Here is a 22,366-nt window from a genome sequence, read left to right on the forward strand (position 1 = left end):
CTCTCTCTCTCTCTCTCTTTCTCTCTCTCTCTCTTTCTCTCTCTTTCTCTCTCTCTCCCTCCCTCCCTCCCTCTCCTCCTCTTCCTCCTCCTCTTCCTCCTCTTCTTCCACCTCCTCCTTCTTCCTCTCTCTCTCTGTCTTTCTGTCTGTCTCTCTCTCTCACCTTCCCTCCCTCCTCTTCTTCCTCCTCCTCCTCCTCCTTCTTCCTCTCTCTCTCTTTCTCTCTCTCTCTCTCTCTCTCTGTCTCTCTGTCTGTCTCTCTGTCTCTCTGTCTCTGTCTCTCTGTCTGTCTCTCTGTCTCTGTCTCTCTGTCTCTGTCTCTGTCTCTCTCTCTCCCCCCCCCCCCCCCCCCCCCCCCCCCCCGCCCCCCCGCAGTGGCCTCAGGCTTCCCTGAGCTTCCTCACTCCAGCAAGGACATCAGGCCAATCTGTGCATAGTGCACTGCGGTGGTAAGTTCTGTTTGTTGCTTTTTCTTTGCTTTTTCTTTTGTTTTTGTTTTACAACTGGGTCACATGAAAGAATACTCCTATTTAAGATGGCCTTGGTGGCTACAGTTTTTAAATGATGATTGACTACATTTAATGATGCTTTGTTCTTCTCAGGTATAGTCTACCATATCCACCTTATGTTAAGTGTTCTGAAAACAAAAGGCAACCTTGAAAGAAGGAATGGTTTACCCATCTGCATGTCTTGCAGGAGGCGAAGCCCACAGCACTTCAGTGAGAGACAAGAGCCGGTCGGTCAGTCGGGGAATCAGCTTTGTACTTGTACTGAGCCAACCCCCTATCAATGCTGTTCTCAAAACCAGTTGTTAAGTGACCCCCAGAAGTGAAAAAGTCACCAAAAACAGTTAAAGCAAAAGTCCTAGCAGAGCTCACTCCTCGGAAAGCTTCCCTGTCAGTCGCAGCTTGCCAGGCTCCTGTGTGCGCTGGAAACCAGCACCAGCAGAGTGCTAACCGCCACCTGCAGAGCCACTCCAAGATCCAATCATTTCTCTCTGCTCTTTAAATTTTCTTTATTTTTAACTTTTAAAGGAGATAACCAAAATATCTTCACTTCTTTCAAAATATCATTGCTGGTCATGTACAGGATCCCATACCTTTAATCCCAGCACTCAAGACACAAAGGCAGGTGGATCTCTGTGAGTTCAAGGCCAGCTGGGTTGAGTCATGTTGTTTGGTTTTGAAACAGGGTTTCAAAGACCATACTGACCCACAACCTTCTTCCAAGGACTGGTATTGCAGAGTGCACCACCTTGTCCAGCTCTTGTTTTTCTTTGTTTTTAAAATGAAATCTCGCTGTGTGACCTCATGCCTCAGCCTTGAGTACTGGGATTCTGCGTCAGCCCCGCCCAGCCGACTCCCAGCACTAACACCAAGGCAGGGACCACCACACCTCACTAAAAGCTGGCTCTCTGCCTGGTCCTGGTCTGTCCGTTAGTTTCAGTGCTAAGACTAAGCCCAGGGCCTTGAATCACACAGTGCTACACAAGGCTCCACCGCTGAGCTACATCCTCAATGCGGTAAGAAACTCTCCCGGTTCCTAAAGTTCTCAAGTGAAATGGCTTGTAAAGGATAGAGAGAAACAGATAAGCCCACATTAGAAGGAACTAACTGGCCAGGCACAGGACAACAGGAGGCTGAGGCAGGAGGATTACAGAAAAGAGACACAGACGAAAAGGAGAATGAAGACTCCAGAGAAAGAAGGCCGGCTAGTAGGAGAGCCTCCCTCAAGCCTGGTGACCTGAGATTCACCCCTGAGTCCCACATATATAATTAGCTGACTAGCTAAAAATGCAAAAGAATTGCTATGCTTTACAATGTGGGCTAAAGATACAAGAAGAGTTGGAATGAAAATCATGCCAATTAATATCTGACTTTCTGGTGAATGGAGAAAAGGCCCTACCTTCCACAAAGCCTTGTGTTCCTTCTTTTATCAGCTGTATGAGGGACCATAGTACAAGTGGCAATCCACAAAAGAACCGACTGCAACAGCTGCTTTCTTCCTTCTCTTAAGATTTCTCTTCACTTTATGTGTATGGGCGTTTGCCTGCGTGTATGTACATGTACCATGTGAGTGTCTGGTGCCTACGGAAGCTAAACAAGGGCAGCAGATTCCCTGGGCCTGGAGTTAAAGAGAATTGGGGGGCTACCATGTGGGTCCTGGGAACTGAACCTGGGTCCTCTTCGAGAGCTGCAAGTGGTCCTAGCCACTGAGCTGTCTCTCCAGCCCCAGCAACTGTTTTTTTAATACCATAGTAATCTACCCCATTTTTTTTCCTTGAAATCGAGTAACATGAACAAGGGGTTGTAAGTACTTTATTATTCAATTTCCTAGAAGATTCACAGGTTCCATAAACACATCCCTTCCTTTTAAAAAAATTAACTACACTTACTTATTGTTTGTGCCATGTCATACAAGTGGAAGTCAGAGTCAACTTGCACAAGTCAAGTTTCTCCTTTCTCAGTGTAGCACTGTACTGAATTCAAGTCATCTGGTTTGTTGGAAATGCCTAAATGCACAGCCCCCTCATCAGTTCTAACAGCCCCTGCTTAAGAACTCACTGACTTGGCTTCCAGCAGAGCCAGCCCACACAGCTCACCTTCCTGGAGCCACTCTGCCACAAGGCTGTGCCTGCCTCCCTCCCGCTGCAGCAGCTCTGGCTCTGTGTACTCCTGCACTAGACTGCTCCAGCTAGCTGCAGGAAACACAGGGTCTCCCCAGCAATGCTCTCCTGGATAAGGAAGTGGGTAAAGCGAAAAGCTCCCTCTCCCTCCCGTTTCCTCCTGGCCCTTCCACACGCCTGCAGGAGAGAGAGGCCTGGACACTAAACTAGGCTCCAGCAGCACTGTCACCTCAGGGCTATCTCAGGACAGGAGGTACATAACATACACAGTGAGCAAAAGGATGGCTTCTGTCCCAGGCAGGATGACACAGGACTCCGGGACTTGACATTTATACTTGCGAATTATGGCTTTCTCCAGTTTTCTACTTATTTCCAAACTGGAGCTGGGGCGGAGGTGGGGGGACTATATCTTGAGAGCTAGGGGTGCCTCTCTTGCCCCTCCCTGTACCTGGTATCTCTCTCCTAAAAAGCGACAAGTGGATAAGATGTGGGGTGGGAGACCAGTCTCTGTCATTGAAATGTCCACGAAAGGACCCTAGCAGAAGTAAAGTAACGCGGCCACTCTAAAACGGGAAATGACACTTTGACATAATTTTGCTTGAAACTATCAAAACAGTATCAACAAGAAACGCAGGTATTCTAAGCAACTGTAAACCGCAAGTAAGCAGGACGAGGTCTACCAACTACTTCTCCCACTTGACAGCCACAGCTCTGAGAGACACCTTTCCTAATGGTTTGTAGAAGCCCAGGAGGCATGCCTGCCCTGCGACTGCAGTTCTTCAAATGGCACTCACTCTGTGGCCACCCACTGCAGCATGGCGGCTGCTGAGGACAGGCAGGCAGGCAGGGTCACACCCAAGGGAGAACCAACCCAACCAACCCAACCAACCCAACCAACCCAACCAACCCAACCAACCCAATCAACCAACCAACCCAACCAACCCAACCAACCCAACCAACCCAACCAACCCAACCAACCCAACCAGAGACTGAGCAACCTTACACATCACAGCTCTAAATGCTGTAAAGGCATCGGGGACAAATGTTAACCCTTTCTCAGAGAGATTAAGAGCCCATCAGAGCTAAAACAGTTTCCACACAGTTACTTGGTCGTTTTCCACTCGAGGTTTTGGGTTTATTTTTTATTTAATTTGATTTACATTACTCCTGGATATTTACATTTCTTCCTATCTGAATCGATGATTTCTTTAGTAATCACGGGATTAACCCAGTCTTTTGAAGTGAACGTTTGTAAACTGTATTGCTGAAGATATAAAGACGTGCTCACGCTGCTGACAGAGGTCGTCTGCTCAACCCTGGGGAGTTCTCTGTCCCTGGCTTGTGCGGCACAGCAGCTGTGCCTCACACAGACTCATATGAATGAAAATATTTAGATGAGAAGCCACCCACTTAGTTTATTTTCCATATGACTTTCCTGTAATTATTTTGTAAACTGTTCACACAACAATACATAAAAACATCTGCAAAAACAGGTAATTAATGTGTCAAGCCACACTAATGCATTTTTGATGGTGTCCATGCTCCGTCGACTGTAATTATAACTCTTTTTTAAACAGATGATGATGTGTTTGTTGCAATGTGCAAGTGGTGATTTCGGATGCTCTGTTTACTGCTCATACAATCTGAATATCAAACTCCACTGCTACTTCACCAGCAGTGCTTTACCTAGCTTTCTGCTCAAGCACGAAAGCACTGCTCTTTTTCCAAGCTATAATTTCCAGTAAACATTTTTGTCATTAAAATGTGAAACTCTCAGCATAAAAGCTGACATGAAAATAGTGAAAAATTCAAGGAGCATACGCTGGTGAACTGTATCTTGACTTTCTTCCTCTGCCTGTGACCCTCTAGGAACTCCAGCACTGTCGCCCATAGAAACCCTCCCATGGCCATGGTCAACAGCTTAGACTCTGTTCTGCTTCTTATTGACACAGGAGCCCCTCAGAGCCACCCAGTGCACCCAGCTGACAAATGAAGACTAGGCCTTCCCAAACCCATTCTGCTTTGTGTCAGCTGACTGTGCTGGGCTGACCCACAGGGAACATGGAACCCTCGCTGCTGTCACTGTAACTAATCCTGCTCCCCAATAATAAACCAACTGCAGATACACAGTCCTGATGGCCCAAGGCATGTGACCTCTCAAGTTGTTTCCAAAAATTACAAAATAAACACAATACCATACAGTCTTTCCCAGCTCCTTCTCCCCATTAGAAACAAAAGGACAATATAAACAGCTAGGTCTGGGCTAGGTGTGGCAGCTTACCCCTATAGCCCCAGCTCTACCCTCAAACAAGAGGATAGGGAATTCACCACCAGCCTAGGCTACGTCAGACCCTGTCTAAAAGTCAAGGAAAGGGCCAGCGAGATGACTCTGTGGTCTGTGGGTAAAGATGGTTGCTGTCAAACCTGACAACTTGAGTTGTCGCTGGGACCCACAAGAGGAGCCAGTTGCCCTCTGATCTCTATATTCACATCATGGCACACAAGTACACCGTGTGCGTGTGTCTGTGTGTGTGTGTGTGTGTGAGATCACAACAGTCACAAACAAGGCTCTCTTAGAGACATGGTAAATCCCATGATAGGGGTCCAGACTCGAGTTACTATGTTCTTCAATGAACTATTACTGTGACATTGTTTCTCTAAAACATGAGCAACCATGCTGGACCACAGGAATCTATTAACATCCTGTTTCCATAAAGATGAGAAATATAACAGCCAAGCAAATGACAGCTGCCCAGTTGCCAAGACGTGTCTTACAGCTAGAGGGACTTAGAGATGGAGTCTGAATAAAGAAAACAGAGTCCAGTCCCAGGGCTGCTAGAGCAGGTCCACATGACAAGGAAGGAAAGAGGATAGGGTACATGTGAAAGCCAGAAGAGCACAGGCTCCCGAGGACAAGACAGCCTGTAAATGTAACAACACACATAACTGATGCACTTCAATGGCTGCACTCTGCATACTTTTGCCTGTTGGCTGCTAATCACAACCCTCAAGATGCAACCCTCTGTCTCCCTCTTCTCCGTGGGCCAGCTCCTTCTTGCACTAAGCACTTACATCTATGGGAGAAATGCAAACATTTCCAGAGAATACCTTCTGTCCCAGGTGCTCCATAAGGAGAAAATGATAAACAACAGCTCACTTGGCTTTATGGGCCCTGCAGACAGGACAGACAGACACCTTGGTGACCAACAGCACAGGAGCCCATCCATCATGAAGATAAGCAAAGGTGTGCAGTGGCAAGAGGTTGGAAAAGGGCTTCTGGTCTGAGCAGAACCGAGGAAAGCCTTCCTCAGTCAGCCAGACTCAACCAGGAGGATGGGGGCATGTCCCAAGGAGGATGGGGACATGTCCCAAGGAGGATGGGGGCATGTCCCAAGGAGGATGGGGGCATGTCCCAAGGAGGATGGGGGCATGTCCCAAGGAGGATGGGGGCATGTCCCAAGGAGGATGGGGGCATGTCCCAAGGAGGATGGGGGCATGTCCCAAGGAGGATGGGGACATGTCCCAAGGAGGATGGGGACATGTCCCAAGGAGGATGGGGACATGTCCCAAGGAGGATGGGGACATGTCCCAAGGAGGATGGAGACATGTCCCAAGGAGGATGGGGACATGTCCCAAGCACAGTCATGTGACTGTCTAGCATGCAGAGGCCTCAGTGTTTCTAAGGAAATGAAAAAAATCCCTGTGGCTGAAACTGATGGGCCTGACTTCAGATAAGCCTGGGGAGGGAGACAGAAGGCACGGTGCGTAACCTGTGACCACAGCAACTGAATGCACCCTAAAATCAATGAATCCTTCTTTAATAGCACACTAAGAAGGCCTGAGGTAAGGCTCAGTAGATGAACCAGTTGCTGTACAAACATGGAGACGAGAGTACAAATCCCACAAAAAATTCACTTGGATGTAGTAGATCACCTAGAATTCCAGCACTCCAGAGTCAAGCCAGAGGATCCCTTAGGCAAGCTGACCAGCTAAACAAACCAATCCATGAACTCCAGGTTCAGTACAAGAACCTGCATCTATAAATAAGGTGGAGAGACATTAGGAACACCAGTCTCTGGCCTGTGCACGCATGGGCCTCCCCCCCAACAGAGACATACACATGGGCCTCCCATACACACACACACACACACACACACACACACACACACATGCAAACATATGCATGCATTCATACAGATCACACAGAAGAGAAAGAATGGGTTACATTCAATAAGAACAGAAAAAATAATTATGAAGTTGTTCTTAAAGAGATGACAGAGGGTAGGCTTCCAGAATGTTGGGGAGTCACTTGGCAAAAGTGGTTCACAAATAAAACCATACAAAATGATCCCCATCAATTCTAGACATTGATGGGGACATATAAGGACAGAGGTAAGAGTGTGACTCCGTGTGTGTGTGTGTGTGTGTGTGTGTGTGTGTGTGTGTGTGTGTTAAACTGCAGCAAAAAAAGCAACGGTCTGTGACATTTCAACATGAAGTTACTTCTATCTGCTCCCCAGCCTAATGCAATGGAATGGTAGCTGTGAGGAGCCAGTGATCTTGAATCTCCTTTGAAACTACATGGGAGTAAGAGCTGAAATCAACATCAAAAAACAAGACAGCCATGGTGTGTCCCATATGCTCCCAAGTAGTCCTGGGATCTAGACAACCATGGTGTATCCCATAGACTCCCAAGTAGTCCTGGGATCTAGACAACTATGGTGTGCCCCATACGCTCCCAAATTGTCCTGGGGTCTTAAAAGCTGCACACATGCACAACAGAGAGCCCAGAATCTCCTCACCCTCACAAACGAGAGGTCCTTCACAAGGAAAGAGCAAAAGCCATGGACGACCTGCAGAGTGTCTTACCCATGAATACAGGTGCTACCCTACACATCTCGGGGCCACAGCTGAGCCTCAGCTAAGAACAGAAAGTGACACAGACAGCCGCCCCAGAAGGTGAGAAGGACTGTAGAGTTGCTGTAGAGTCCAACATGTCAAGTTTTGAGCATTGAAAAAAATAGGAGACACATACACACGCACACACCAAAAAAAAAAGTTAAAAAGAAAGAAAAATGTGGTCCATACACAGGGGAAGGTGGCCAACAGAATTCCGAGGGGACCCACATGCACATCTGAACAGGCAGTGAAGTAGAGCAACTGCTACAAACATGGTTCAGAGGCCGCAAGAGAACATGCTGAGGGAATTAAAGAATGAAGTAAAGGGCAGACTGAGCTAGCAACATAATAAAGAACTCAAGGAAGGCCACTAAGTTAACAGGAAGAAAACAGAACAGGGCCTTAAGTACCTATGGAAGCCATCGAGTACATTAATGTCCATAGAGCCCGGTCTACAGACTAGAAAAGAAGAAACAGGCAAGAAATACCCTATTGGAAGATGTAACAAGCTTCATGAACACTGATGTGCACATGAAAAATGGCAGCAGACACCAAGGAGACAAGTGCCAGGAACCAATTCAGAGACTAGAGCCACACATGAGCAGAACCCAGAGGTGACACACCCACACAAAAGAGAAAATCCTCACCCCTCCTCCATCCCTTTGCTTTTTGTTGTTTTTTTTTTTTTCCTTTGTCCGTTAGTTTCTTTGTTTGAAGTAGATTCTTGCTAAGTAGCCTGTGGCTTGAACTTGAAGCAATTCTCCTGCCTCAACCTACGGTGTGCTGGGATTACAAATACAGTAACTGTAAAACCACATTATAAGGCTCATTTGTCTACAGATGCAGCCTATGTAAGAAGAAAAGCAAAGGGGGCCAGCAAAGATGGAGTTACAGAGAAGCAGTGTCTATGCATTGCCAGTCTTCACAGCAGGGGCTACCACAGGGAATCTGCAGGGCTCTGGCCAGGCCAGAGAGAGGAGGAGCCAGAGCAAGGTGGGCCACCAATGGGAACGGGCCAGCAGTGTGCAGTGGGTAGCCAGGAGACAAAGTTGGGGCCATGGAGAAGGAAGTGACTGTGGTAGGTTTGAGCAGAAAGCTTCCAGAGAGAATTCTCTTCACCAAGTTGTTACGGCTCTAGAAGACATGCTCTCAGATGGTCTTTGATGAAATAGCTCGGGCACTTTATTCCTTGTGGATAGGGTCTTATATACATTTTTGGGTAGGTTGGGGTCTAAAAGCAGATGAAGCCTCATCTGAATGTTGGAGGGACTTCAGATGTTGTCCCTATTGATTGTCACATTCCCCTCCATGGAGTGTCAGGGTGACGTGTCCCAGGACAAGAAACTAGTCAGGAATAGATTAAACGACTACTGTTCTCAGATATGAAAATTTACCGGGATTTATGAATCCACTCAACCTTACCAAGTTTTCTGTCTGGTGGCACGGCCTGTCACTGCCCCACAGTTATTGAAATTAGGACAGTCTTACCATAAAGTAGATGCTTTAAACTAAAATGTTTATTTCTGTAATCTGCATGAAAACTTCAGTGAGAACTCAAAAGTAATGCAGCTTTAATAAGATGGCATTCTGGAAAATATCAACTTACTAGAAGAGAAGAAAGGCCGACATCCACAGGATTTCAAACACCAGGATGGCTGATGTAACTCCAGCTACATTAATGCAGTAAATGTATAAAGCACAGATAATTCCAAAGCTGGATAAAAAGCAGGTCTAACTGTCCCTTGTTTTCAAGCAAGATACTCTGATTCCAAGCAATAAACAGGTAAAGGACAGGAAAGGCTGTGCTGTGCAGGAAATACTCATAGGCGAAGTAACTATAGAAAGACCCAGCAAAGTGTATTTCATGAAAAGGTACAAGAAACAAAAAGAGTTTATAATATGAAAGGTAAATGAATCAGAAATGTAGCAATTACCATGAGGACCCCAAAACAGAGGAAGAAAGGGTTATGGAAATGAAGAGACAGACAATTCAGCAATATTAGAGATATCTCAACAAGGGTTAAAATAAAGACAGAAAATGATGTTCAAGAACTGAGCAATATTTTATCCAACCTGTACGATATAGCACCTACAGAATATTCCACACTACAATATCAGAATAGATAGAGTTTACAAGCCCACACAGAACATTCTCTAGGGCAGACTATGTGCTGACCACAGGACAAGGCCTGACAAAGACTTTAATTGCACAAAGACTGTTCATCAACCACCACAATTAAATCCAACAGCAATAATTCACAAATATTTTACTTCTTCATGTTTTGTTTTGGAAACTCTGTGTTGTTAAATCCTAGAATTCATTACTTTGTTCTTTTTCAATAATGCACATACACTCACACACATTCACACACTCACACATTCACACACACACATTCACACACACTCACACATTCATACACCCGCACATTCACACACACTCATTCACACACACACTCATTCACACACACATTCACACACACTCACACTCACACACACATTCACACACACAGAGTATTTTTCGTTCTGACAATGTAACTATCATCTCTGGCTCACTTTCGGTCCTCTATACTTCCTGTGTCTGCCTAACTTTCTTCACACACTCAAAAGCTGTAGCCGATTATTATGTGATCATCCCACTGCCCAGGTCATGAAGGCCATGTGTCACGAAGGCCGTGTGCTTCGTTCTCTCCACACTTATGGTCCCTTTTCCTGGTGCTGAGTGGATGGCATTTTACTGGCTCTTAACCGCTGTGAACTTTTCCTTGTTGGACTTTAGAGATCGGATATTTGATTCTCTGAGGTCTTGTTTTTACAGTTTGTCATACACGTCTCAGTCCTTCTCAGCATCCCGCCCGATGCCCACACTGAATTTGTCAGCCTGCCTCTTTGCAGCAGATACTGACTTCAGCTCAGCACAACCTTGACAGTAGCGCCCCTCCCCTTCAGTGGTGACTTCCCCATAAGCATTGGTCAGAACGCTCTGAGCATCTCAGGGGATACTCTGCCATCACTGCAGCTGCTCCTCCCCAGACAGGACACACAGGACCTGCATCCAGTGGCCAACCCTAACTACAAGCTCAGCTTTGGTCTTCCTAGTCATTTATAGGCACAGCTCCATAAAGAAGGACTCATGGCCTCACTTCATTTGGTTCCTGTTTCCCAGAAACCCTGGCCCATCACTGCTATGTGGTGTTTTCAGTTGCTTCAGGAAAAAGAGAATGCATGATCTTTGTTACCTGTTACTGAGAATAAGAAACTGGGGAGGGGGGGCTCTACACACATGTGCTGAGTAGACATTAATGTGAAGACAAGAACATCCATGTTACAACACATGCACATAGGTCAGAGGACCGCCTTCAGAACTGGTCCTCACATCCCCCTTATACTCCCAGATATTCTACTGTGCCTAGCTCTTGTCTCACCATAGGAACAAACAGGTGCTACCCAGCCCAGCTTTCCATGGGTTCTGGGGATCTGAGCTCCCATCCTCAGGCTTTCATAATAAACACTTCATGTACAGAGCCATCTCCCAACCCTAGAAATCCTATACTTACTAAAATTGACTATTAAAGAAAACTCCAAGACGGCATGTGACTTAGGTGACATTGCCATTGTCTAGGACTATTGTAGCTCCTTGCTTTAGTCCAGCAGTGGTGAGATTAGCTAGGAATCCAAGAAGCATGCAGATGAAGAGAGAACTAGTAGAGCAAATGCAGAAAGGTTGGCCTAAGAATCAGAAAATTAAGTAATTACACTGTCACCAAGGTGACAGAAGAGGCTCTGGAGGCAGAGGCTGTGTGACAGTGCCATGCTAGCTGACATGAAGTGACAAAGCAATGTTGGGGACTGAGGACCTGCTCAGACCAGAAGCACTGAATCCTTGACACCTATCTTCCAGTCCAGAATGAATGATTCCCCCATCTGCACAGAGAAATGAGTGATCCCCATCTGCACAGAGAAATGAATGATCCCCATCCAAGCAGAGAAATGAGTGATCCTCACCTGTGCAGAGAAATGAGTGATCCCCATCTGCATGGAAAAATGAGAACTGACTAAGGATTTCTGTTCCTCTACCTCTCTCTCCTGGCTCCTGCCTGTCACTGTCCCCACACAGGGCTTTCCTCTTCCAGAGGAAGTGCTGTCGCTGCTCTGGGCTTTTTCAAGGCAACTTTTATGCCAGCAGTCTACTTTTCCAACAAAATAATTCTTAATTATCACAGAATAATTTCATCATATCCCATTATACTAAAAAAAATGTGGTGTATTATAGCTCAGTGGTAGACAACTTGCACACCTAATATGTAATGCCTGGAATTCAATCTTAGAGAACAAGATATATTTAACTTAACAAACATGGTTATTTGTGTGAAATAGCAAACTGCTTGACAAAAATCAACAAAGTAGACAGAAAGGGCAATGAAGACCCTCCTTGGTGGCTACCTAATTTCAGCAGCTATCAAGAGGAGTCCACCATTAAACCCTTCCCTACCTATAAAGCTATCTCAGATCTGTTAAGTATGCCAACTGTATTGTGAATATTTAGAATGATCCCATTTTCTGGTCATGAAAGTCACAGGATAAATGCCATAATATTGATAATTTACCTTGAAATTCATCAGGTATGCACTATAAAAATTAAATATATGCAAACACAAACCATGAGTAAATAGTAGTGATCAAATCTAACATATACAACATATTCCAACTGATAAAGTTGAACATTCAACATCCATGTAGACTTCAGGTTTGGAGGACACTGGCAGCCATCCAATTCCCATCTCCCCATAGAACCTCTCAAAATACGAAAAAATAAAGAGAGAAATAAATGTACATATGACCCAGATATTCAGAATATCTGTAAATAGGGAAATAAGCCAAATTCAACAGAGCTTCCCGAGTCCCTGCCACAGTCATGTGAACACGCTTAAGTGATCCTTGAATAAACATAACGCAGCACTGTGAGTTAGGAAAACAGCTTCGTTCAACTAAGGCCACCATGGCTAAACACAGGCAGGACTTGCGAGCTCAGAGCAGTCTACAGAGAAAGCCTTCAAGGTGAGCAGGCCCACAGTGGGGCTTAATAAAGCTTTGTACATAGGGAAGCAGCAGACAGAGAAGGTGTCTTGGTGCTTTCTATTGCTTTGGGGAACACCCTGACCACAAGCACCTTGGGGAGGAAAGGCTTTATTTAGCTCACACTTCAGTGTCTGAAAGTAAAGCCAGTGCAGGAGCTAGAGGCAGGCACTGAGCAGAGACCCTGTCGGAGCACTGCTTCCTGGCTGGCCTTCCATGGATGGGCTCCAAAGGATGGCTCTCTGGAGCACTCTCTCAGCGGTGAAGAGTCAAAGGAAAGGAGGACTCTGCAGAAATTAACCAAAGAGAAACAAGATGTTGGCCCCTAGGGCACATCCAGGGGAAAGCTGACCTCAGCCACAACGCTGTCCCTGCAAGGAGCCGTTAGGGAAAACAGGGTCACTGCACGTAATACTGTGAGGATCTGGGCACTCTCACTGCGGGGGCAGCTGGGAAGGGAGGCAGGGACACTTAAGGATGCTGATCAATCTGGGCACTCTCACTGCGGGGGCGGCTGGGAAGGGAGGCAGGGACACTTAAGGATGCTGATCAATCTGGGCATTCTCACTGCGGGGGCGGCTGGAAAGGGAGGCAGGGACACTTAAGGATGCTGATCAAATGATTCTAGGTGCAGGTTCAGTTCTAAGAGACTCCTCTGTGAACGGTAATACACTGAGCTATGTTTTCTGAACATATCATTATACTTAAATTTTTCAAGAGTTACCTAGTCTCTGGATAATTATAGTCTAAGGACACATAAGAGAACACATAAGAACGCATAAACAACCAATACAGGGCCAGTAAGATGGCTCAGAGGATAAAGGTGCTTGCTGTCAGGCCTTGCGCTCTGAATTTGATCCTCAAAAGCCACGTGGTGGACAAAGAGGAACCAACTCTCCCACAACTAATTTTTTTAAAAGTAAATAAAAGAAACAACCTTTTTACTCAGGCAGGAGGCAAAGAAAGAATAATAAATAACAACAACCACCCGGAGAATAAGCAGAAGGTGCCGTGTCCACCTGGAAAGTAAGGCACCATGTCCAAATTCACTCTGCACAGCGAACCTCACACAGGGGTTTACTGGGAGGGAAAGCCCCAGGAGCTTTCTGAGGAGTTCTCTGCTCAGCTGAGAAGCTGCAGAGAACTGGGCAGGATGCAGGGTTTCTCGGGGAGACGGAGCTTTCCAAGGTGGACTGGGATTGGAAGGGTTATGTGGCTGATCTTTGAGACAAGCTCAGGGATTGGTGAGATCTTTTTCTGGTACAGTGGGGCCTGGCCACTCTTCCACCACAGGGCTGGCAATGACCTTTACAGCCTAGAACAGGACTTCTAGAGCTGGTAGGCAAGGCTGGGGTTGGGGCCTGGCCACTCTGGGCTTTGAGGGGCTGGTAAGACAGTTACAGCCTTATGCCAGTTTCAGCCTTGACTGACTGGCTGTTGGAGCTCCTCAGACTGGCCTGGCCACTTGCAGCATTGAGGGTTTATAAAGTTTACAACTCAGTGCTAGAACAATTGCTCAGAGCCACAAACAAAACAGAGAAAAACTTAAATGAACTAAAATAGCGAGTGTTTGAAAGTAGATTGGGTGATTTCTTCATGGGGTGGAGGCTGGAGAATCGAGGTTCAGAGTGATTTTCAACTGTGTAGTGAGTCTGAGGCCAGCCTGAACAACATGTCTGAAACAAACAAAACTTTTTCTTATGGCTAAATGGTGAAAATTGTGCTTTAGGGTGAATTAATTGAGTGTAATAATTATGCCAGGGATGGTAAGATAGCTTAGTGGGTAAAGGTATGTGCTGTCAAATTTGAGGATGATTGATCACTATATGGTAGCAGGAGAAAACCAAGTCCCTCAAGGTGCCCTTGTGTTCCATGACACATGTGTGCACACACTTGCACACACTAAATAAATGAACACAATAAAAACGTTAAAGCTGGGTTGGAGAGATGGCCCAGTGGTTAAGAGCACTGACTGCTCTTCTGAAGGTCCTGAGTTCAAATCCCAGCAACCACATGGGGGCTCACAACCATCCATAATGAGATCTGATGCCCTCTTCTGGTTTGTCTGAAGACAGCTACAGTGTACTTTGATATGATAATAAATACATAATAATTGTTAAAAAAAAAACAAAACGTTAAAGCTGTTTCCTTACAGATAACTACCTGTTTTCTAACCCTCTTGTATCACCTAGACAGCCTGTTGAAAAAAGAATGAGTCCAATCCATAGTGTTCTGTTTAAATTACTATTTTCTCATTTCCTGACTGTAATTATCAGTTGTCAAATAACTTTCTGTTTATGATGTTTTCTTAAAATATTTATTACTGGGGCTGGAGAGATGGCTCAGCGATTAAGAGCACTGACTGCTCTTCCAGAGACCTGAGTTCAATTCCCAGCAACCACATGGTGGCTCACAACCATCTGTAATGGGATCCAATGCCCTCTCCTGGTGTCTGAAGAGAGTGTACTCATATACATAAGGTAAATAAATAATTATTTAAAAGAACATTTGTTATTTACATTATTTTACTCTACTCTATTTTATGTTGTGTGTATGAGTGTTTTGCCTGCATGGAAGTCTGTGCCTGGTACCTTAGGAGGCCAGAAAAGGGTGTTGGATCCCTTGAACTGGAGCCACAGGCAGTTGTGAGCCTTGACATGGGTTCTGGGAATCAGACGTGGGTCCTGTGTTAGAGCAGTACATGCTCGTAACTGCTGAGCCACTTCTCCAGCCTCTGTTGTCTTTTCAATATTGCTTCAGCATCATCGCTCGTGTCCTCTTCTTATGCCCTATTTAATTACAGTAGGCCATTTATTTAATAGTAGTCCACATGCCTTGTATATTCCTTGTTTAAAAAGAGCTTTTCTCCGTTTCAATTTGATTTGTATTCATCTATAATCAAATTTATTAATCTTTCTCTGCTCTGTCTCTGTATTGTTAAATCTGTCCAAATGAGTTTTAAATTTTAGTTCTAACATTATATAATTTAAAAATGTCCACTTGTTCTTTTGAAATTCATCTTTCTCATATGTTTTCTCCTATCTTTATCATACTGTATTTAACATATGTATAATAGACAGAAATGTCTGTTGGCCCAGTGTGTGTTACCTCTAGGTCTCTGTCACTGTAAGTCACACATTCCTGGTCCCTAATTTCCCTCGTTCCCTGATGCTTGCATTGGCATGAATAGCCAACATGGGGGAAAATGCCCTCCTCCCCCATGATCCCCAGGATCCACAGGGCACAGCAGTGCAGGGTGTGTGTGTGTAAACCAAGGATCCACAGGACACAGCAGTGCAGGGTGTGTGTGTGTAGACTGAGGGTCCACAGGGCACAGTAGTGTAGGGTGTGTGTGTGTAGACCAAGGATCCACGGGACACAGCAGTGCAGGGTGTGTGCAGAGCTGGGCGATGCAAAAGACAGAGGCTAGCTGATACTTCTTAAGATGTTAAGCCGAGGTAGCCACAGCTCCGCATTTTTCTGAGCTAACGTTCTTTTGGATGGGAACTGTTTGAGTTGCTAAGGGTTTTGTTACCCATAACTGGAAGAGTCCAGTGTAACACAAAGCCTGAAAGAAGAAGCGACTGGGCATAGAGGATCTCTTGAAAGGCAAGTGTTCATCTGTGAGGTTAGAGAACAAGGAACAGGTATTCTCCCAGCCTACGGTCAGTCCTCTCTCTGAGCTCTCTGCCTCCGAATGGCCTTCTGCTGGCTCACTTCTGAACCTGCCTGAGAAGAGAGAAATGAGCATGCTGACAGAGACAGGAAAGAAAGAAGCACAGACAGGTACTTAAACAGCTCCAAATCTTTACATTTCAGTCTTCATTTTACTGCTTTAAAATTCTTCTAGCCGGCTTCAAAATGGTCAAGATCTGAAAAATTCTCAATTAAGGCAATTTATTGAATTATAGTGAAAAGTATAATCTTTATCTTAGAATAAAAAAACTATAGAAATTTTCACATTAGAAAACTACCTAAATTTATTTGTAATAGTGTTCTTCACTAAAAAGACCTCTTTTCCAACCATATCAAATGATGAATAAATAAAAAGAAGTATCCCAAAGCTCAGTGTGGCTCACACTACCACACAAGTCTCTGGCAAGTAGGACTTCCACTTACGCCGCTAACAGAAGGGAGTGAGTGTGAAGCAGTGTTAGCAGAATACTGACTGAGAAAAGACAACTGTCGGGACCAGCACAGGACGGAGACAAGGGAGACCCTCAGGGACACAGTGGCATCTACAAAGCTGAACGTCCTCCTGTGGGAGGACCAGGACAAGTCAAGGCCACTGCTTCCCAACACATCTCTGCACTGGAGATGCAGCCAGAGCACAAGGCAAGAACAAGAGTGTGACAGACCAGCCCGAAAGGAAGACCTGCTTTATTCACAAATAGTGCATCAGTTAACACATGTGTGCATGCATGTATGTGCACACACATGTATACATGTGTGCAATGTGCATACATGTGTGTACGTGTGTGCACGTGTGTGCATGTATGTGTACATGTATGTACATGTGTGTACGCACGTGTACATATGTGTGTGTGTGTGTGTGTGTGTACGTGTATATGCCAAACAATCCACAGCAAAACCAACAGATGTAACAAACCAGATGCAGTTCAAGGTGCTGGACAGATCAACAAATAGAGCACAACAGAGCCTATACTCAGCAACAGTGAGCCCACAGCAAACATTTTAATTCCATTTATAAGGAGAGCATCTCAAAGTGTAATGCTCGCAGGAAGAAACTCCACCCAGGAGCGAGACCATGCAGAGAGAAGAGGTGACAAGGCAAGGCAAACTCCTCCCAATCCAGAGAGAAGCTGAACCACTGTCAAGGAAGGACAGCCGCAGAGCTCACAGAACCTAAGCAATCCCGTCCAAATCCGAAGACGACAGTCTGGACAGCCGCAGAGCTCACAGAACCGAAGCAATCCCGTCCAAATCCAAAGACGACAGTCTGGACAGCCGCAGAGCTCACAGAACCGAAGCAATCCCGTCCAAATCCAAAGACGATGGTCTTTATTACAGAGGTGCAAAATACCTAAGCATATAGGGAGTTACAAGGTACCCCAGAGTCAAAACTATACCAAAAAAGGAGAAAACCCTCCAAGAGCTTTATAAATAAAAAGGCAAGGAGCCACTGGATTAAAAGGCATTCACTATCTCAAAACAAACATTTCTTTTCCCCGACACGGGTATGGTGGAACACAACTGTAACCCCAGCACTCACAAGGCAGAAACAGTGGTATCACAAGTTCAAGGCCAGCCTACTCAGCATGGTGATTTCTAGGGCAAAAAAAAAAAAATATCTATATCAAAAAACAAACATCCTGGAGAGATAGTTACCTGGGTAAAATGCATGCCATGCAAGTGTGAGGACCAGGGTTCAAATACCTAGGACCCATATAAAGCCAGAAGCAAAGGTGTACACCTGTAATCCCAGCACACCTGTAGGGAAATAAGAGGTGAAGGTGAGAGAGAACCCCTGGTCACCAGGTGGCCACTGAGCCTAGAATCCATAGCGGCGAACAAGATGGAAGCAAGGACCAACACACAGGCAGGCACAAAAGCACCCCAGCTTCTTACGTGGCCACCCTTAGGCTTAGCAGACTTTGTACTGAAGCAGCAGCAGGTAAAGTGAGGGAGAAAGTGTGCCTGTGCTGTGACGTCATGAGCACTAAGGGCAGAATAAGTAAGTCAAAGGTCAGAGTGAGAATTCCCATTCCAACATCCAATAGTAACACCTAATGCCTTGCTTCCCTCCACTAAACCCACTTTCTTGCCTGTCCTGTCTGTCTGTCCACTTTAAAGCAAGCATGACAATCTCCAGGGTTTCCAAGTATGTGAGCAACTCTCATCAAGGGATGATCGGATCCCAGCCACTTGTACAGCACCTACACAGGGATGACTATGGGCAGAGTGTATCTGCAAGGCCCACGCAGGTTCTAATACCAGCCTTTGGACACATGGCTTAATTTAGAACCTGCCCAGTGACTCAGCAGTCACCTACAAGTACATAGGAGGACATGGCTCCTTCTAAGAAGCACCAGAACAGGCGCACATCTCCTGGGGTGCTGTGCACTGTGGGAAAGGCTGGGTATTGCATTAGATCTTTGCCAGAATGAAAATGGCAGACAGTGAGTTGTGTCTCTAAGCCAAGCTGTAACATTAGAACCAGCTGTATTAGTGACAAACATCAGCAGAGTTTTCAAAGATAAAATACATATCAACAATAATCCGTTTCACATAAATCTTCTTCAGAATATGTACTGGAGCTATGAAAGGAAAAGGAGATAAAGGGAAAAGGAGAGGGAGGAGAGAGGGGAGGGAGAGGGGAAAGAGAGAAAGAGGGAAGGGAGGAGTAGGGAACACAGGAAACGGGGAAGACAGGACATCAGTGGCATTGCCACCAAGTCCCTGAAACACAGGTATGGCTGGCAAATTTACCAAACCCTCCATGAGAAGTTTATCACATCATCACATCATAATACAGACACACACAGCAGGGTTGTGTCACCTGGCAGAGCCATCACAAACGTGACCTAACGCATCATCTCCATACCTGGTACACACGTATACACAGTGCTGCAGGATGATCTCCTAGGCGGACAGAAGCCTGAAGGAACAAGGAACAGGAGCCCAAAAAGGAGTAGACGTACAAAATCAAGTGCGGTATAGAACACGGAGGGCCTGCTGTGTCTCCACATCACAAAGCACATGTGATCAGGAGACAAGTAGGTGGGAGGTACCACAGCCAGGACACAGGTCTGTCTGAGCCCAGACTGAGTCCCAGCTCAACTTCACCGGCCCTCATCAACTCTACCTGGATCAGTCCCCTCACCTGAGAGTGAGGGCTTGAGGTCACCTCAGGAGGAGTAAGTCAGCCACTCTGGCAACTAGAACACACCAGGCAAAGGGCAGCAAGATCAGCTCTGTGATTCCCAGGGAGCCACAGGTGGCTACAGGAACAATGCTTGTCATCTGGCAGATTTCTGTTTTAAATAATTATTCTTGCTAAGTAAGTGCCAAGCTTTTAGGGTCACTGTATCAAATATTTGCATCCTTTATTTCAGTGCTACTAAACAATGCCCAATGTGACTAGCTAGAATTCAGCTTCGGCTTTCCTGAATATTAAAAATAATGTGAGAGGGTCTGGAGAGATGACTAAGTGGTTAAGAGTACTGACTGCTCCTCCAGAGGTCCTGAGTTCAATTCCCAGCAACCACATGGTGGCTTACAACTGTCTGTAATGGGACTTGATGTTCTCTTCTGTTGTGTTTGAAGACAGGTACAGTGTACTCATATAAATACAATAAACAAATCTTTAAAAAAAACACTAGAAAATAATTGGCGGCATGACAGGCATTTAACACTCGACAGGTTGCTATTGCTGGAACTCTCCATTGGTGCCTTTCCCATCCACTGCCATGCTGTGGTGCCCTAAGTCCTCCAGCAAGCCGCCCTTAGAACACAGTGGGCACTGAAGGATGGTGGAACAGAGTACCCATTCTTCACAAAGGTTCAAGGTGTTCCTGCAACCTTCACTTTCACACTTCTTTTTAAATCCATAGCAACCTGAGAGTCTAGGAAATGGTACCTCCTTCCTTTGAGAACCATCTCCAGTCAAGTCCAGTTCACAGAGGGCTAAGGCCCTAGCAGGACTTGGTTGTTGCTAATGGACAGAAGTTCGCCACCATTGTGCTTGCATCTGGTCTCTGCTGTGAAAGTGCCACTTCATAAGAAAAGCACCAGCATTTCCACCAGCTCTACCACAACCTGACAAGCTCCAGTTTTACAATGAGCAGCTCAGTAGAGAAGCAAGCTCTTCCAACCTGTGAGAACCACAGACTTCACAGACTTAGGGCACAGAGAGAGCTCACTGGCTTCTCTCTGAAAGACTTCTCCCTGGACTGCCAGAGGCCCAGAAAAAAACCACCATGCTGCATGCAAATCCAAGCCGCAGTCACGAGAACTGCCATAGGAAGAGCTAAGCTGTATTTGTTTATTTGTGGGTGTTACCAACTCCAAAGATATATCAGTGACACTTCTGTCACGCCAGAATAAACTTGCCTCAAGGAGGCATCTTTTCAGAGCATGAATGTCAAACCAAGCACAACTTAGAGACCTATTCTGCAAATTTAGGGACAAAGGTCTGCAGGGTCCTCAGACTGTGCACGCTGCTCTGATGTCCCACTTTACATAACATCACATGCAAAACTGCGTGGAGTGAAACATGCATTCCTCATAAAGAATCAAAATTTCATAGATGGAAGCTGAGTGAAGAAAACCCGGGACTCAGTAGCTGTGGTTCCCATGGCTTGTCTGAACAATGCCACTGTGTGGTGAGCAAACACTAAAACACAAGTAGTGAGTCAACCGCTCGCTCTCTGGATGGCACATTATCAGTGAGACCCTATCAGGAGCAGGCAGCTTACTGTGGCTTCAGACAGACATGCAAGCTGACAGAAGTAGCTCAGACAGCTAACGGACTTTAGACAGCTGCTCAGAGAGCTTTCTAGCGAGTTTACAGGATAACAGCGCCACTCTCATCAGTGGAGCAAGAACTGACTGAAGGAGCCTTTGTTACCTGCTCATCTGCATTTATACTTCTCATTCATTGTCAAGCAATGATTTTTGTTTTTCTGGTGCCATCAAGTGGCAACATTATGAAGTGTTCTGGTTAAGTACAAATAACCTTTAGACAGAAAGATGTCAATGATATGGCTCACCTATGCTAATTAAGGGCCAATAGTGTTTTAACAAGCTAGCAAATTGTGTTTGGGGGAAAAAGGAGGACAATGAGAGCAGATCTGCAGCTCATCCCACTGCAACCCTCTCCAAAATGACAGTTAGGGAAAAGAACAGAAAGGAAAAGGCCTTTACCCAGAATATTCTACACACACCAAAGGACTGTCAATGCCTGAAAAACAAACTGGCTAAAATGCCACCTACCAATCAGAAGATGAAAAGCAAAGTTTCAAGGATTGAATATGAGCATCAGCTACTTGAAAGTGCAAGTCATGGTTAAATGGTTAAATGGTTAAAGTCACAGTTAAATGGTTAAATGGTTAAAGTCATGGTTAAATGGTTAAATGGTTAAGGTCAGGGTTAAATGGTTAAAGCCATATTAAATGGTTAAATGGTTAAAGTCATGGTTAAATGGTTAAAGTCATAATTAAAGGAATGACCCCACAACATCAGCAAGGTAACAATTCCTGGACAGAAAGGAAGCAGGCCCCACTCCTTTCATTTCTGCACATACAAACACCAGCCGCTTTGGGACTCCAGCCTCTGAAACAGACAGTGACTGCAACCTGAACTTCCAGCTAAAAATGACAGTGGAACACGTTCATTTCTACACTACTCTGAGACTCCCTTAGCATGACAGTGCACAATTTACTTCAGACAAAAACCCTACAAGACAGAGATCTGAGAGAGTAAGAGCAACTAAATCTTAAAAACTAGGAAGTCGGTGAGAAATCACTATTCTCATGGCCCCTTTGTAAAAGAAGAAAATCAGTCAAAACATTAGATAAGAAGAAGTTAGAACACACACGCATAAAAAGTCTGGACGGGCAGGTGGCTCTGCAGTGAACAGCACACAGTGCTCTTCCAGAGGACCCAAGTTCTCAGGCTCTCACAGCCGACTCTAGCTTCAGGAACCAGGTTCTCAGGCCCCACAGCCGACTCTAGCTTCAGGACCTAGGTTCTCAGGCCCCACAGCCGACTCTAGCTTCAGGACCCAGGTTCTCAGGCCCCACAGCC

The 22,366-nt window shown here is 45.6% G+C and overlaps 1 protein-coding gene across 4 annotated transcripts in view; it reads right to left on the reverse strand.

Annotated features, from left to right (window-relative positions):
- Nucleotides 1-22,366, reverse strand: part of Rps6kc1 (ribosomal protein S6 kinase C1) — a 156,769-nt gene that overhangs the window by 83,191 nt on the left and 51,212 nt on the right. Inside the window, exon 1 of one of the 4 annotated variants that reach the window (XM_031338678.1) lies at nucleotides 17,948-18,046. The exons of the other annotated variants lie outside the window; for them this stretch is intronic. The gene's annotated coding sequence lies outside the window, so the exon portion shown is untranslated. Of the gene's footprint in view, nucleotides 1-17,947; nucleotides 18,047-22,366 lie in introns of those variants that run through there. 4 annotated transcript variants of the gene reach the window in all.

Source organism: Mastomys coucha, unplaced genomic scaffold (genome assembly GCF_008632895.1).
Source record: "Mastomys coucha isolate ucsf_1 unplaced genomic scaffold, UCSF_Mcou_1 pScaffold1, whole genome shotgun sequence".
Taxonomy (NCBI): domain Eukaryota; kingdom Metazoa; phylum Chordata; class Mammalia; order Rodentia; family Muridae; genus Mastomys; species Mastomys coucha.